The sequence below is a fragment of the Sminthopsis crassicaudata genome, chromosome 5 (genome assembly GCF_048593235.1).
Source record: "Sminthopsis crassicaudata isolate SCR6 chromosome 5, ASM4859323v1, whole genome shotgun sequence".
NCBI lineage: Eukaryota > Metazoa > Chordata > Mammalia > Dasyuromorphia > Dasyuridae > Sminthopsis > Sminthopsis crassicaudata.
The window spans coordinates 196,143,055-196,160,559 of NC_133621.1; the positions used below are offsets into that span (position 1 = coordinate 196,143,055).

A 17,505-nucleotide genomic window follows, 5' to 3' on the forward strand; every position below is an offset into this window, starting at 1 on the left:
TGCAAAGTGAAGTGAGCAGAACCAAGAGATCATTGTACACAACAACAAAAACATTATGGAAAGATTTGGGATGGAAAGAGCCATCTGCATCCTGAGAGAGAACTATGGAGAGTAAATATTGATCAAAGGATAGCATTTTTACCTTTTTGTTGTTATTTGCATGTTTGTTTTTTTATTTCTTATGTTTTTCCCCTTTTGATCTGATTTTTCTTGGGCAGTATGATGAATATGAAAATATGTTTAGAAGAATTGCACATGCTTAATCTATATTGGATTTCTTCCTGTCTAGGGGAGAAGAGGATAGGGGAAAGCAGGGAGAAAAATTCAGAATACAAGGTTTTGCAAAGGTGAATGTTGAAAACAATCTGCATGTATTTGAAAAAATTAAAAGCTATTATAAAAAAATAGAACTATCCAAAAGTAGAATGAATTGCTTCTTGAGGGGCTTCTCTGCCCACATCCCCCCATTACTCTATCCCCACTAAGGAGTCTGGGTCTACAAGTAGAAACTGGATGGCTGACAGTAAGAAGAAAATAAATATTTATTAAGCACCTATTATATGTTAGACACTCTACTAAACATTTTATAAATATCATCTCATTTGATTCTCATGACAAGCCTAAGATAGAGGCACTATTATTTTCCCCATTTTATAGTTCAGGAAACTGAAACAAACATGTTAAGTACTTGTCTAAGGTTAAATACTAGTAAACATCTGAGTTTCAAATTGTACTCAGGTGTTCCTAGCTCCAGGACCAGTGTGCTTATCCACTGCACCACATAGATGCTTCTTTCAGGTACATGTTAAACTAGATGACCTTAAGGTCCCTTCCAACTTGGAGAATCTGATTTTTTTATCTGGGCCACCTTGGACTTCCTACCCATCAGCTGGCCCCAATCATTCTCATGACTGTTTGTTGTGAAGCAAAGTCCAGGGCTCACCTCGCTGCTAATCCAGCCCTTGCTCTCTTTTTGAAGTCCTTGGATTATAGGGTAGGAGAATTAGTTCTGAAAGATGAGCAGCCAGCACTCTTTGGATCTTTAGTCTCCATTTATCAGCTGGACAGTGTAGTAGATGGGAAAAGGCACTGGATCTGGAATCAGAGGACCTATGTCTGAAGCCTGACTCTAGTACTTGCTACCAAATGACATTCAGTAAATTATTTCACTCTTTTTGGTTTCAGTTTTCTCATTTTTAAAATGAGGGAGATTTTTTTTTTTGGGGGGGGAGTAAGGCAATCAGGAGTTAACTGACTTGCCTAGGTCACTCAGCTAGTAAATATCAGGGCTGCCGCTGAATTTGAACTCAAGTCTTCCTGACTCCAGAGCTGGCATTGTGTCCACTGCATCAACTACCTGCCCCAGAGATGGGGGTTGTTAAATAAGCTTCAATTAAATAAGCTTCTTGTACTATTATTTACATATCTATATATATATTTATATATTATTATATATATATATATAGTATTATATACCTATATTTATATAGCCTTTTCTTTTACTATACCTTTCTCCATTTTCTCATCTATAAAAGACGGCCAGTGATTCTAATCTCCTCCTACAGAGGTTAACTTCTTTGAAGTCAAATAAACATTTGCTTACAGAGACAGGGTTAAAGCAGTCATTCAATCAAAACCTCTGTTCAAAGGAATAATAATTGGTCCAGGTGTAAAGGAATAACAGATCTAAGAGGCTGAAAGCTGAGGAGGTTATTGAATAACATATCAACTAAGTGAGAGTTGAACTGTAAGAAAGCACCATAGAATCCACCCTTTTGAATTATGGCTCCGGAGAAGACTTTTGAAAGTCCATTCAATGACAAGGAAATAAAATTGGTCAATACTTAAAGAAATTAATTCAGGCTATTCACTGGAAAATCAAATACAGAAGCTGAAGTTTAAATACTTTGGCCACATAATAAGAAGTCAGGACTCATAGGGAAAGATTCTGATGTTGGGAAAGACTGAAGGCAAAAGGAAAAGGGGATGGCAGAAGATGAGATGGAGAGAGCAACATGGAAACAACAAATATAAACTTATATAGACTTCTAGAAATAGTGGAGGCTAGAAGGGCTTGGCATATTATGGTTCACATGGTCACAAAGAGCCAAACAGGATTAAACAACAACAGCTCGATAGAACAGAAAGAGTTCTGAACTTGGAGCCAGGAGAACCAGGTTCAACCATGAATGAGTAACTTACTTCATGTCAGACTCAGTTTTTTCATTTGTAAAATGAGAAGAATGATCCTCATGCTATCTATCTCACAGGCTTGCTGAGAATAAAACATTGATAAACTTTTAAGTGCTATAGAAATGCTGGTTATTAATTAAACCTGAAAGAGCTATTTAAGTGTCCTGTTATTAGTATCAATGAGTCATTGGCCTTGACTGATTTCTGATGTTGAGGGCCCTGTACCCTGTGCCATGGAAAAATAACTAGAGTGGGTGGAGAAGACCACGCCCTTAAATTTTTATAGCTCTCTAAATTGTTCAACAGTCCCTTTCCTCTGGGAAGGGAAGAGTCAGTAATGTACACTTCACTGTGCTTATAAAATTAATGGAAATGGATGGAAAGAGAAGTAGAGAGGAAATCAAGATTTAAATTCTAGTCTCAGCTTTGCCATTAACTTGCTCCCAATTATTTGTATTATCTTGGACAAGTAGCTTCACCTGACAAGACCTTATTTGTAAATAAGAGGTAGATTAGATGACCTTTAAATAGATATACATTCTAGTCATATGAAAAAGTGCTCCAAATCACTATTGATCAGAGAAATGCAAAATAAGGCAACTCTGAGGTATCACTACATACCTGTCAGACTGGCTAAGATGACAGAAAAAAATGATGAATGTTGGAGGGGATGTGGGAAAACTGGGACACTAATGTATTATTGATGGAATTGTGAAATGATCCTACCATTCTGGAGAGCAATTTGGAACTATGCTCAAAAAGTTATCAAACTGTGCACACCCTTTGACCCAACAGTGTTTCTACTGGGTTTATATCCCAAAGAGATCTTAAAGAAGGGAAAGGCACCCACATGAGCAAAAATGTTTGTGGCAGCCCTTCTTGTAGTGGCTAGAAACTGGAACCTGAGTGGATGCCCATAAATTTGGAGAATGGATGAATAAATTATGGTATATGAATGTTATGGAATATTATTGTTTTGTAAGAAATCAGGATCGATCAACAGGCAGGGTAAGAAGATAATTTATTGCTTTTGCTGTTTCTCCTTTTACAACAAGATTAATGTAGAATATATTTGCATGATGGTACATGTATAACCTATATCATACTGCTTGCTGTCTTGGGGAAGGAGGATCTGAGAGAGGACAGAGAAAAATTTGGAACTCAAAATCTTATAAAGGAAGGGAGGGGGAAAGGAAGAAAGGAAGGAAGGAAGGAAGGAAGGAAAGAAGAAAGAAAGGGAGAAAGAGAGAAAGAAAGGGAGAAAGAGAAAGAAAAGAAGGAAGGGAGAAGAAAAGAAGAAGGAAAAAGGAAGAAAGGGAAGGAAGAAAGAATGAAAGGAGGGCGGGAAAGAGAGAGGAAGGAAAGAAGGATTTGACAAAAAAGACACATCACAAAGGCAACACAGCAATGAGTCAGGAAAGAGCCCGGGTAGAAGAGATGATGGTGAAGGAGGAACTCTCAAGGAGCTATGACAAGAGGGAGAATCATATAAAGGACAAAAAGGCAGAGTCTTGAAATGGAGAATTTAACCTTGAGTCCTTCCCTCTTGAGAAGTCCTAAATGGGTCAGTACTATACAGGTCCCTGGAGTTGTCAACCAGGAGAGTTTTCTGGCTCTCTAGTGAACTCCAATTCCTTTCCCTTTGAAGGGAGGAAGGATGGTGAGGGAGGGGAGCATATGAGTGGTATTTTAAGTTGTAAGGAGCATGAAGATCAATGGAGAAAGATAGCTGCCCATCAGAGGAAAAGGTGTCTCTTGAATCCTCTGTGGGCGCCTGAGCGAGATTTTCTTCATCCTTCATTGGGTAAATAAAACATATTCCATGTTAGATGACTTGTGAATTAGTGGCTTGTAAAGAGACCGATCACCTCTTCCCTCCCTTAAAACAGAGCAATATAAGGACATTCCCAAGTGACACATTCCCAAATGATGCAAATGGGGGCTAATGAGCTGGAGAAATTTAGAAATCCCCAAAGATGTCCTTCACATCAGGAAGAGCCTCTGATCCAAGCTTTACATAAATGTCTGTTGTTAGGCTTACAGCCTTCCTCTACCATTAATTGTTCAAACTTCAGAAACTGCTCTAATTGGGAGTTATTTCCTGAGCTGTGACAGCAAAGACCAGAGCAACATTAGCTGAGGTGAAGGCTAAGCCAAAGATCTTTTTGCTCTTTGGGTCTGATTTTCCCTGATTCTATTTTAAGCTGTGAGCCCTTGACTCACTTGAGTCAAACAGACCTTGGAAAATAGCAAACACAAGAAAGATTATCAGTGGTATGTTCTCCCAGGCTAATTCAAAGGATCTACTAACATGGGCAATTAACATTGAAGAGAATGAACACAGGACTGGGATCCCAAACCAATCCAACATTCTTAGTTTTATTACTAACCGTAAGGCTTTCAGGAAGTCATTTTAGCTCCAGCTTCTTAGACTGAGATCCGTGATCCCATATGGAGGTCATGAAATTATGATTTATTATCAGCAAATGTTTGATTTGCAGATCTATTTCATATACATGAGGTCACGTAAAATTTTCTTGGGCAAAAAGGGGTCACTGATGGAAAAAGTTTAAAGAGCCCTGATTTAGTTTATCTGGGCTTGTCTTTCCTCTTCAACAAAACAATGATGTTCTATATAATATATATTAGATTGGTTGCCATCGAGGAGAAGGAATGGGGGCAAGAATGGGAAAAATCTGAAACACAAGGCTATTCAAAAGTCAATGTTGAAAAATTATCCATACATATTTTTTGAAAATAAAAAGCTTTTAAAAAATAAAAAGAGAAGGCTTTTTAATTTAAAAAAATACTAATAATGTTTGCCTCTCCCTTATCACATTGAGGACCAAGGGGGCATTATATGATTTCTCATTCATTAAATGAGTATTTTTTTTTGGCTGAGGCAATTAGGGTTAAGTGACTAGCCCAGGGTTACAAAGCTAGGAAGTGTTAAGTGTCTAAGGTCAGATTTGAACTCAGGTCCTCCTGAATTCAAGGCTGGTGCTCTATCCACTGACCATCTAGCTGCCTCTTCAATGAGTATTTTTTTTAAATTTTAAAACATTTTTATTTAAAGTTTTTGTTCCAAATTCTATTCCTCCTTCCCTCTCTTCCTCTATTGCCTTTCCTTGAGATGGTAAACAATCAGATATAGGTCATACATGTGCTATTATATAAAGCACTTTTTACCAGAAGACTCCAATAAAACAAAACAAAATGAATGAAAGTGATAAGTAGCATGCTTCCATCTGTATTCAAACAATTTCAGTTCTTTCTCTAGAGGCAGATAATATGCTTTATCATGAGTCCTTTGGGATGATTTCAACAAATCTTTATTAAACACCATTTATATGCAAGGCCCTGGACCAGGTGCTAGGGATACAAAGGCAAAAACAAAGTAATATATCAAGTCAAGAAACTTACACTCTGGTGAAATGTAGGAAGGAGAAAGCATTACACCTATAGATAAGTCAAAACAAAATATAATATAAAATTCTGGGAGAATCAAGAGATCTCGAGGAAAAGGTGGCCCCTGAGCGGAGCACTGACCAGTATTAGGGATAACAAGAGATGAAGGTGAAGATAAAATGCATTCCAGAAAAGTGGAATAGTTACAGAAAATTCCTGAGCAAAGGCATGACATGTTACTTTATGACCTGAGCTTTAAAAATGTATATAGTTCTATATCCTTTGATTCAGCAGCGCCATTACTGAGTCTGTATCCCAAAGAGATCATAAAAAAGAGAAAGGGATCCACATTTGCAAAAATATTTGTAGCAGCTCTTTTTGTGTTGACAAGGAATTGGAAAATAAGGTAATGCTCATTAATTGGGGGATGGCTGAATATGTTGTGGTATATAAATGTAATGGAATATTATTTTTCTGTAAGAAACAAAAATTTCAGAAAAGCCTGAAAAGACTTACATGAACTGATATTGAATGAAGTGAGGAGAACCAGGAGAACATTGTACACAGTAACAGCAAGATTGTGCAATGATCAACTATAATAGAATAGCTCTTCTAAGCAGTTTCATCTTTTTTTATTGTACAATTATGAAAATGCTTTTTCATTCTAGAAACTTAAGATAATAGATAACTTAAAAAAATTATAAATAGGGGCAATGAGAGAGAAATAATTTATTCAGGGGCATATAGGTTATTAATAGATATGAGATTCAAATTCAAATCCTCTACTTCCGGTTCTATAAAGCACTCCCCATGACAGGAGATAAGACTTTTGGTGGTAGTACCCAGACACCAAAGAAAACATTCCCTTGTAAGTCAACAGCTCAGTGCTGATTCAGCAACTGCATTTGGAAAATGACTCAAGACTCCTAGAGGTCATGTAGGGCAAATAAAGCAGGAAGCTCATACATGCAGGGACCAAGTCTAGACAATGGCAGCCTTGGTACCACTAATCCCCCACATGCTTGCCTACTTCCTGAAGGGAAGAGCCAAGAATTCTGAAGGACAGAAAGCCCAATAACCTCAGGAAGTTTTTGTCTCTCTGTTGCTGTTCTGGACTGTCCTACAGAAAGTCTTATTTTGAATGGTCATAAATAGGATGCCTCTGAGAATTTTCCTTCATCTCTCTGTCCCTAAAGCTACATCTGATATAAAGATAATAATAACTCATATTTATCTAGCATTTTAAGGTTTACAAAATGCTTTCCTCACAACAATATTGTTTTTTAAATAAGTTAAACTAAGACTCAGAGAGGTACCAAATATTGCAAAAGTAGAAAGGATCAGGACCTGGAGTTGAATTCATCTTTCCTGCCTCTAAGAGATAGTGCACATTGTTAAACACTCTGTCCCTTCATGAATGATACAGTCGGGGCAGCTAGATGGCACCATGGATAGAGCACGAGCCTGAAGTCAGAAGAATCTGAGTTCAAATCCAGCCCCAGACACTTAATACTTCCTAGCTGTCACTTAACCCCAATTGCCTCAGCAAATTAATTAATTAATTAAACTAATTAACTCATTAATTGATTGCTTAATTGATGAACGGTACAGTCCCTGACCTGGAAGAACTCAAAATATAGTAGGGGAGGATATTATGCACATATAAATAAAGATAATACAACAACTTAGAACCACACATTTATTAAGCCTCTATTGTATGCAAAAACTGTGTTGGTTTTGAAGACCTTAAATAATTTAGATGAGACACATCCTCAAGGAACTTACAGTCTAGTAGGGGTATAAGATGTCAGTATAGCTATAAATCTGTAACATCTAAATGTTACTCTTATCCAAGATCTTGGGTATTGAGAGGATTGATTAAGGCTCCTGCTCAAAAATACTTTTAATCATGATTTCCAGGGGGGCAGCTAGGTGGCGCAGTGGATAGAGGACCACCCTTAAATTCAGGAGGACCCGAGTTCAAATCTGGTCTCAGACACTTAGCACTTCCTAGCTGTGCGACCCTGGGCAAGTCACTTAACCCCAGCCTCAAAAAAAAAAAAAAAAAAAAAATCATGATCTCCTATCAGTTGTTCTACATTTATAATCAATTAGTTGGCTTCATTAACCAATTAAAAGATTTACTGATAATGAATGTTATTAACTTATAAATTATTGATAATGTATGTTATAAATACATATACATATATGTGCTAGTAATATATGTTATGAACATATGTAACATAGATGTATTATAAAAAGGATTTATTGATACAGTACAGTATTGATACACTGAAACAGGACTACTAACCCACACATAAGAATCCCTGTGGGTCACATATTGACTTAGAAAATCACATATCGACATGATCTATGTTATAGTGTATTTTTACCAATTCTGCTAAGATTTCCCAAATACATTTTAATCTGGTTCAAGAACCACTGGGAGTGTGGCAGCTTCATTTGATACCTCTTGACTTAGAGCAAAGTGCTTTGTTTCTCTGTTTCAGACTTAAGCAATCTGATCTGTGACGTGACCAAGCACCACTACAGAGGACGCATAAGCAAGCAATCCACCTCCTGACAGAGAGGTGAGAATCTTAAGATGCAGAATAACAGATGTATTTTGGAGAATGGCCAATGCATAAATTTGTTTTGTTTGACTACGCATATTTGTTATAAAGGTTTTATTTTTCCTTTCCTATTTCTCAATTTGGAAGTAAGGAGTTGGGAGTTGCAAAAACTATTTGGAAATAGTTTTGCCTCCCCCAAAAGAAAAGCGGGTAATTAAGTCATAAAAAAACAACACAGTAATGAACAGAAGGAGGTTTAGAAGGAAACAGCAATGAACAAAACAGCCTTTAAAATAATGTAATGGCAGAGGATTCTGGGAAGGTGGAGGAGTAGATCAGGAAACTTTTGGTTTTCCATATTTCTTCACAGAAAAAGAAAGAACATCTCCTCAAAGGGAATGTAGAGCAGCAGAAATAAATAAAAGTTAGAGTAAAGCGATTGTTCTCCTAAGTCAGGGATGGAGAATGTCCAGCCAGCAGGCCATATGAGGTCCATGAAATACTTTGCTAAGGCAACATCAGAGATTGATGAACTGAAATCTAAGTACAATAATCTTTTGCTACTTGAGTTCTATAAATTGATAATTTTGCATAGCCTTTGAATAATGTTATATTCAAATGGTCCTTGTCACTAAAACGTTCCCTACACATGTCCTAAGATAACCTAAGAAGATGCCAGGAAAAACCTAACCTCATGGGACAAATGTTCAGACTGAGTGAAGTGCAAACATTTCCAAGCCAACTCTGTAGAATCAACAAACAAACAGCCCTGCTTGCAGATGGGGTAAGAGGCAACTTCAAACTTAGAAATTTTCATCTCTCAGACAATGTCAGGATCTGATGGCAAAACAAGAACAAAAATGAAGGATTTTCCACTATCAGGGGATGTCAAGCACAACTATGCTGAAGAGATATGTCCTGGCCTGGGCTGCCACACACTTGGGAAGAATAATAACAGAGAAGCAGGGGGCCTTGCTGGCTGTGGGCACTTGCAGGTGAGCATAGTCCCTGATTTCAGTTCCAGAGAAAAGAAAACAACTGTAGTTTGCAACCATGGGAGGGAACACAGGGAGTAAGATCTTTTACAGCACAGTGTGACTTGGTACTCCAGCTATATAGTTTAGAAATTGACTCCCTAAGATTGAGCCCCAAGTAAAACTCAGAAAATAACTGTAAGAAGTATCTGAAGCTTGGGGCATAATTTCCCATACCTCAGGATTAGAATTTGATCACATCAATAGTTGCTAAAAATAAAATAAAACAAAAATAAAAATGAACAAGCAAAAGAGAAAGAACTTAATTGTAGGTAGTTACTATGGGGCTAGAGAAGATCATAGCTCATAATCAGAGGAAAATAATAGAACTAAAAAACAGTTACTCCTTTTTCAGCATGAAACATCAAATGCTGCCAAGCACAAAAAGATTTCTCAGAACTTTAAAAAGAACTTTAAAAATCAAATAAGAGAGATCAATAGGGGAAAAAAAATTTAAGAGCAATCCAAGACAATCAAGAAAATTATGAAAAGAAAGTCAACTATCTTGAAATAGAAAACCAAAAACTTAAGGAAGAAAATAATTCCTTGAAAATTAGATTTGGCCCAAGACAAGTTTAAAGAACACACAAAGGAAAATGCTATCCATATTCAGATAAAGAACTGATGGAATGACTGAAGACTGAAACCTATTTTTTCACTCTTATTTTTTGTTAGTTTTTTTCCCCTTTGATCTCTTTCTGCTTTCAGAACTGGGACGAATATGCAAATAAGTTTTATAAGAATTCACATATGTAATCTATATCAACTTGCCTACCATTGTCAGAAAAGGGGAGGGGAGGAAAGAAAAGACAAAAACTTGGAATTCCAAATCTTGTAAAAGTGAATGATAAAAATTATCTTGACATAATTGGGGAAAAATAAAATACTATTAAAAATAATAAAAGAAAATTAGAATTGGACAAAGGGAAGTTGATAACATTCTAAGACAAAGAAATAAGACAAAATCGAAAGAATGAAAAAATATAGGAGAATGTGAAACATATCAGAAAAAGAACTGATCTTTTCAGAGATTGAGGAGAAATAATATTAGAATAATTGGACTACCTAAAAATTATGATTTTGAGAAAAGAACTTTGATACAATGTTACAAGAAATTATCAAGGAAAATTACCCTGAAGTTCTAGAACAAGAAGACAAAGCAGAAATAGAAAAAAAATTCATTGATCACTACCTGAAAGAAATCACAGGAGGAAAACTTAAAGAAATATCATAGCCAAGTTTCAAAGCTCCCAGGTTAAGAAGAAAATATTGGAAGCAACAAGAAAAAATACCTATTTAAATATCATGAAACCTTTCAGCTAGTGCACTGAAGGACTGTGGCTCTTGGAATACTATATTTTGTAGAACAAAAGAGCTTTACCACCAAGGGTAACTTACCCAGCAAAGTTAAAGTATACTCCTGAATGAAAAAAAAAAAAAAAAGAAAGAAAGAAGACATTTAATGAACTGGAAGGCTTTCAAATATTTGTGACAAAAACAGCAGAACTTAAGGGAAAGTTCAATATAGAACATTAAGATAAACAGTAAGTAAATAATAAAAACTAATTATAAGGGAATCGATAAGGTCATCATTTACTTCTTACATGTGAAAATATTGTCAGTCCTTTTATGGCTATTATTTTTATTTGGGTAATTTGAAAGAAAAATTTGGACTGAGCTGAGTATGATGGTAGTTATTCGTGTGTGTATGTGTTTAAAGGGGGAAAATAAAATTAAAAGTATATAGCAGAGAATAAAAGAAAACCTACAAGGCAGCAAAGAAAAGATGGACAGCTCTGGATGCATGTATTATATAGAGCTTTCTTGAAATGGAAATTCATTTCTTTAGATTTTGAATCCTCTCTTATGTTCTAACTTTCACATGGAATTTTTTTCCCTTTTCTTATTCTGTATTTAAGTTTAAAATTAAATAAATAAAAAAATAAAAATAATTTAATGATATAAGAAATAATGAAAAGTGGGAGAAATGAAATGGGAATCACACTTTTTGATCTCAATTATTATCAAAACCATTTTGTCTTCTTGGCTAAAAATTAGAAGATTTTTAGACTAGAAAATGGAAACTTAGAAATAACATAACTCAACCCAGTGTTTCATAAACCCTGAAACATAAATTAGATAGGAATTACTAAGAAGATAAGCATTGCTAAGAAAACTAGAAAGCTGACTAGAAGAAATTAGTCTCAGGACAATATCTTACATCATTGTTCTACAATCGATTAAAAATGATTATGCAACCCAATTATTAAATATCATGCCATTAAAAAAATCAAAAGAGAAGTAGACACATATCAATTATTGCTATAAGTAGATGACTTTTTAGCCAACAAGGATAGAAACAATTACAGAATATAAAATGGGTAATTTTTATTATTTAGAATTGAAAGACTTTTGCACAAACCAAATTAATGCATCTAAGATTAGAAGGGAAGAGATTAAATGGGAGCAAATTTTTGTATTATATTTCTCCAGAAAGGTTTTGGTATCTTAGATCAGGGTTCCTTAAACTTTTTCCACTTCCTACTCCTTTTCACCTGAGAAATTTTTGCATGACCCCGATTATAGGTATGAAGACATACATAAAATCAAACATTTACTGATAATAAATCATAATTTCACAACCTCCACATTCAGTTATGAGACACTTTATGGGATCGCGAAACAAAGTTTAGGAAGCTGAGTCTCAGATACATTGACAACTAGCAGAAATATATAACATCAAAAGTCATCCCCCAATGAACAGACAGCCTTCAAAAAAAAATCTCAAACTATTAACAATGAGATGAAAGAGTGCATCAAGTCATTAGTGATAAGAGAAATACAAATAAAAAACAACTGAGGTTTCATTTCATACCCAGATAAATTAAAGATGACAAAAGATGGGGGTAGTTAAAGTTGGAGAGTGTGTAGTAAGACATATAAAGTGTTTGTGAAGTATGTAAATATGCTGTTGGTAGAATTATGAATTACTATAACTGTTTTGCTAAAATGTCCAAACCCTTTAGCATAAAGATTCTATTGTTAGACATATATCCCAACAATGTCACTGAAAAAAAGAAAAGTTCCATGTAGACAAAAATATTTTTAGCAACACTTTGTGTGGTAGCAAAGAATTGGAAACAAAGTGAATGTCTATCCAAATTGAGGTACATAAATGGAATGGAATATTATTGTGCTGTAAGAAATTGATGATTGTGATTAATACAGAAAAGTATGGAAAGTTCTACATGAAATGATGCAGAGTGAAGTAAGCAGAGGCAAAAAACAATGCTCACAACAATTTCTCCCAAAAGAATATTGCAAAATTACAAAGCTCAAACTTGGCCCCTAAATACCAATATGAGCAAACAACTCTCCCCACTCTTTTGCAGAGGTAGGTGAGGAGGGAAGGGGTCCGTGGTATGGAACATTATTTGCTGAATTTGTATCTTTTTCCTCTTAAAAATTGTTGTGTAACCCCAGTCTTAAAGCCCCTCGGTATGGAATTCTTTCCTTATTGGTAGACATGAATGTCCTGCCATGTGTGAAGGATGAGGTGGAGTTGGCAAATTCCATTCTTTTCCATCTTTCTCTTCATTCTTCAGACCTTGTAGTTTCAAGTTACTTTAGGTGCTCCTTCCAGCTTCAAGAAGGTAGATGGAAAAAATCAGTCCCATTTTGGCTGCTGAAGGGAAAGACTCTGGGAAAAATCAGGATGAGAGGAGCTGGTAGTCTTCATTATGACCCTATCCCCAACTTGCTACACTAGAGACTGTATGGGGTTTTCCTGAGTGAGTTAGAGGACTCTTGCTCATCTGGTTAAGCTGAGTTACCTCACTCCCAATGTTGCTTTATTCTTTATTGTTTTTTTGTACATTCTCCTACGTATACATCCTCTGATTTCTGTTTTGCTACAATTTGGACAAATGGGTTCACTATGTGTGCTTATTGTAAAAATGGTACTTAGTGAAAAGGAAGCCAAAGCTTGGGCTCTTCCTTCCCCCCAATAATGATTGAATTTGATCATATCCCCTAAACTAAACATAAAAGCAGGTAATTAGTACAGTGGATAGAGTATCCAATGTGGAATCAAGAAGACTCAATTCTCTGAGTTCAAATCTGGTTCAAGACACTATTTGTGTCACTTAACCTTGTTTTCCTTGGTTGACACCCCCATCCTAACTATATGTTTTGTTTTGTTTTAATTTTATTTATAAATTTTTTCACAGTATATATGCATGAGTAATTTTTTTATAATATTATCCCTTGTATTCATTTTTCCAAATTATCCCCTCCCTCCTTCTACTCCCTCCCCTTGATGACAGGCAATCCCATACATTTTACATGTTACAATATAACCTAGATACAATCTACCTATATCTTTTTAATAGTATTTTTTTTCCAAATACATGAAAAGATAGCTCTCAACATTCACCTTTGCAAAACGTTGTGTTCCAAATTTTTTCCCCCTCCAAGACGGCAAGCAATCTGATATAATTTAAACATATGCAATTCTTCTAAAGATAGTATACTCTTTTAAAAGTATGTTTTATTGATTCTCTTTTCTCTTTTAAAAAACTCTTTTCAGGGACTGCTATTCCCTCTTCCTTCACAAAGAGTCCTTCCTTATAACAAAACAGGCATAAACCAAATCAACACATAGACTGTATCTGAAGAGGAACATTCACTGTCAACTCTAGTCCACTATCATTTATTGCGAGGTGGGGGGCAGGTTTCACTGCCATTCTTCTGAGACCATGATTGATTAATCACTTCACTGACCAGAGTTCTGATATCTTTCAAAGTCCACAGTATTTTGCGTCATATAAATTGCTCTCCTATCTCTGTTTATTTTATTCTGTGTCCTGTAAATCTTCCTTAGTTTCTTGGAATTCTTCATGTCTTTTATGATGAGACAGTGCACAATTTTTTCCATACCATAATTTGTCCATTTGCCCCAATTAATGAGCATCTACACCATTTCCAGTTTTTTGCTACTACAGAAAGTGTTGCTGTACGGATTTTTGCATGGGAAGGCTATTTCCCTCCATCTGCCTTTTACCTTCTTGGGATATATGCCTAGTAATAGTATTACTGGATCAAAAAATACATTCAGTATAGAACTTTGGGCCTCCCTGAAACCAACAGCAAAACTCCCAAGCATGTCTCCCCTCACCTCTGTCTTGCCAACAGCAACTGGCCAGGGTAAAAATAGGACCTGTGACACACGCAACTGATGGGCTTCTCCAGTCAATAATTCTTCAGCTGCTGACTGATGATTCTTTATTCTTCTTAGGCGCCATTGCTAGAACCCAGCTGCTAAGGACAGGTGCTCTGGCTTGCTTCATACTTGAAGGATATTCTGATTCTAGTTTGAGAGGAATCTCAATTATAGCAGCCTCTAAATGAGTAATATGTTAGAATACCCAATAACAATAATAATAACTGGCATTTATGTAGCACTTTAAGATTTATAAAGTGCTGTATATAGATATTACCTTATTTGATCTATGAGATAAGTACTATTATTGTCCCCATTTTGCAAACAAAGCAACTGAGGCGGACAGAGATTAAATGACTTGCCCAGGCTCACACAGTTAGTAAATATCTGAGGCTAGTGTGTCTTCCTATATACTACCCACTATAGCAACTATTGGAGTAAAACTTCTGGAGGGAGCCCTCAGTCTTGTCTAATGAAGCAATTCAGTAGAGTAGAAAAAATGCTGTTGTTTCTCTTTCATTCTCGAAGAGAATCGTGACATCAGGGAGGAGATGCCATGACATGCAAGTGAATCGGCTTTAGGTGAAGGCGGGCTGTGGAAGGTCACCGGCCTCACTTTCCCCTCCAGGACCATTTGGGTCCAGTGGCAAGATATAGATCAGTGATTGAAGGTAGGTAGCAATCAAGGCAAAGAATTTCCTCTTTTAGTCAAAAAAATCTAAATAAGCAATCAATCAATCAGTCTGGGAAAGGAATATCCTCAGGGTTTCTGGCCAAAACAGAAATGATTACTATTTACATTCTGAGTCAATCAGCATTCAATGACCAAATGGGACTTGGCCTGGAGTCCATTGGTGGGCTTACCTATAGATGCTCTTAAAGGCATTTTTAAAATTTTTTTCCTTTTGGAATGGAAAGAATTTAGGACTTCATCTAAGAAAATCTGGATCTCTATTTTGACTTTATCACTTACAAGTTGCTAGGTGGAGCCAAAGTGCACAGAGCTCTGAGATTGGAGTCAGTAAGACTCCAGTAAGACCAGTGTTCAAATCCAACCTCAGACACATGAGATCTTGAGAATGTCATCTCACCTGTTTCATCTAGGAGTTAGATGACTCAGTGAATAGAGAAATGTTGGGCCTGGAGGAAGTGCCTGAGATCAGATTTGAACTCAGGAAAATGTGTCTTCCTCTATAGCAGTTCTCCTTTGAATGGGAACAGTAATCAAAAGCTTTTGCAATAAACCAAAAATTTCTTTAGCCCACTTGGACACTAGGGCCAGCACTCTATCCCCAGCTTCTTAAACTGTGGTTCATGACCCCATATGGCTCCTCAAAATTGAATAGGGGGTCACAAAATTATGATTTATTACCAATAAAATTGTTCTTTCAGCATGACATTTAAATTCTCTGGTCCTCCATTTCCTCATCTCTGAAGTGGAAACATTAATTCTTGCCCTGCCTACCTATGATTTTGTAAAAATCAAATGAGATAATGTATGTGTAAAAGTACTTTAAAAGATAAAAAGTACTATGCAAAGTATTTTTTAGGCTACATGTATACCTTTACTTAGGGCACTGGGGGATGGGAAAGCACCTTTTTGGGGAGTGCTGAAGTCCCAGCTAAAAGTCTTCCTGTCTACCCCTGTACACATGTACACACACACACACACACACACACACACACACACACATACACACATATTTTGTTTTATGGTGCCCATTCATATAAAATTCTTTGGTCTATGGCTTTACTGTGGGTGGATATCACAGAGCAAAAAGTGGCAAAAAGTACCCTGTCACTCACTGACATCTCTCCCTAATTCCTCAAACCCTTATCTTGTTAATGAACCAGGCTGGGACTTTGCCAGATTCTCAGTGAGCCTGTCTGCTAGATTAGGAAGTTTGGTTTCTCAGGAATAAAGTGGGAGGGGCGTTGTCAGGACATCAGTTTAATAAAAGGTCCTTCTAAAAGACATGTCTTGGCTGGATATAACATGAGCATGGGAAATAGGCAGCCTGTTTAAAAACCATGACTGCGCTTGCTTTTAATAAAATGGTCCTATGATTTCCCCCGCCTGCCCCCAACCTTCCTGCATGACCACTAATTCATGACGCTGAGGGAAGCTAGGCAAGTGCCAGATTTCAATTATTTGCTGGTATTTTGACTTAGAAGGGGATGTTTATTTTAATGTTTATTGAATTTAGACTTCTCATAGTATTATAAATCTGGACAAGGGAGGAAATTCAGAGAACATCTATTCAAACTCCTTTTTTTTTTTTTAAACAATTAAAACAACCGAGGCCCCATGATTTGCCTATAGTCATACAGTTAGTAAACATCACAGGCATAATTTGAACTTCAGTCCTCTGATTCAATTTTCTTGGCAAAGATGCTAGGCTGGCTCACCATTTCCTTGTCCAGCTCATTTTTTACTGAAGAAGAAACAGAAGAAAACAATGTTAAGTGACTTGTCCTGGGTCACACAGATAGTAAGAGTCTGAGATTTGAACTCAGTTCTTCCTGACTTCAAGCCTAGCAGTCTATCCACTGTGTCACCTACTTGCCCCAACTGTGGCTGCTACTTTGGTTACAATATCAGAGTTCTCCATACCCTCTTCAGTCCCTGTGTCCCACTCTGTGGCTTCCTTTCTGCTAAAGACCAAAGGATATCTTCTAAACACCTGACTAATCAAATATGGAATGTTGCTGTTATAATAGAAGCAGCCATAAGGTTTTCCATCAGGAAAGAAAGGAACAAGGATGTGTCTGTGTCTCTCTCTGTCTCTCTCTCTCTCTCTGTCTCTCTGTCTCTCTCTCTCTGTGTCTCTCTCTCTCTGTCTCTGTCTCTCTCTCTGTCTCTCTCTCTCTCTGTGTCTCTGTGTCTCTGTCTCTCTGTCTCTGTCTCTGTGTCTCTGTCTCTCTCTCTCTGTCTCTGTCTCTCTCTCTCTCTCTCTCTCTCTCTCTCTCTCTCTCTCTCTCTCTCTCTCTCTCTCTCTCTCTCTTCCCCCCCAACCCCTCCCACACACACTCCTCCTTATTGCAGCCAGCTGTGGTACTAGAAATACTTCCTCAG

General features: G+C 36.7%; 1 protein-coding gene across 1 annotated transcript in view; it reads right to left on the reverse strand.

The window, feature by feature from the left end:
- NINJ2 (ninjurin 2) overlaps positions 1–17,505 on the reverse strand; it is a 155,199-nt gene that overhangs the window by 48,426 nt on the left and 89,268 nt on the right. The window contains 1 exon segment of the mRNA XM_074267153.1: positions 14,385–14,576. The gene's annotated coding sequence lies outside the window, so the exon portion shown is untranslated.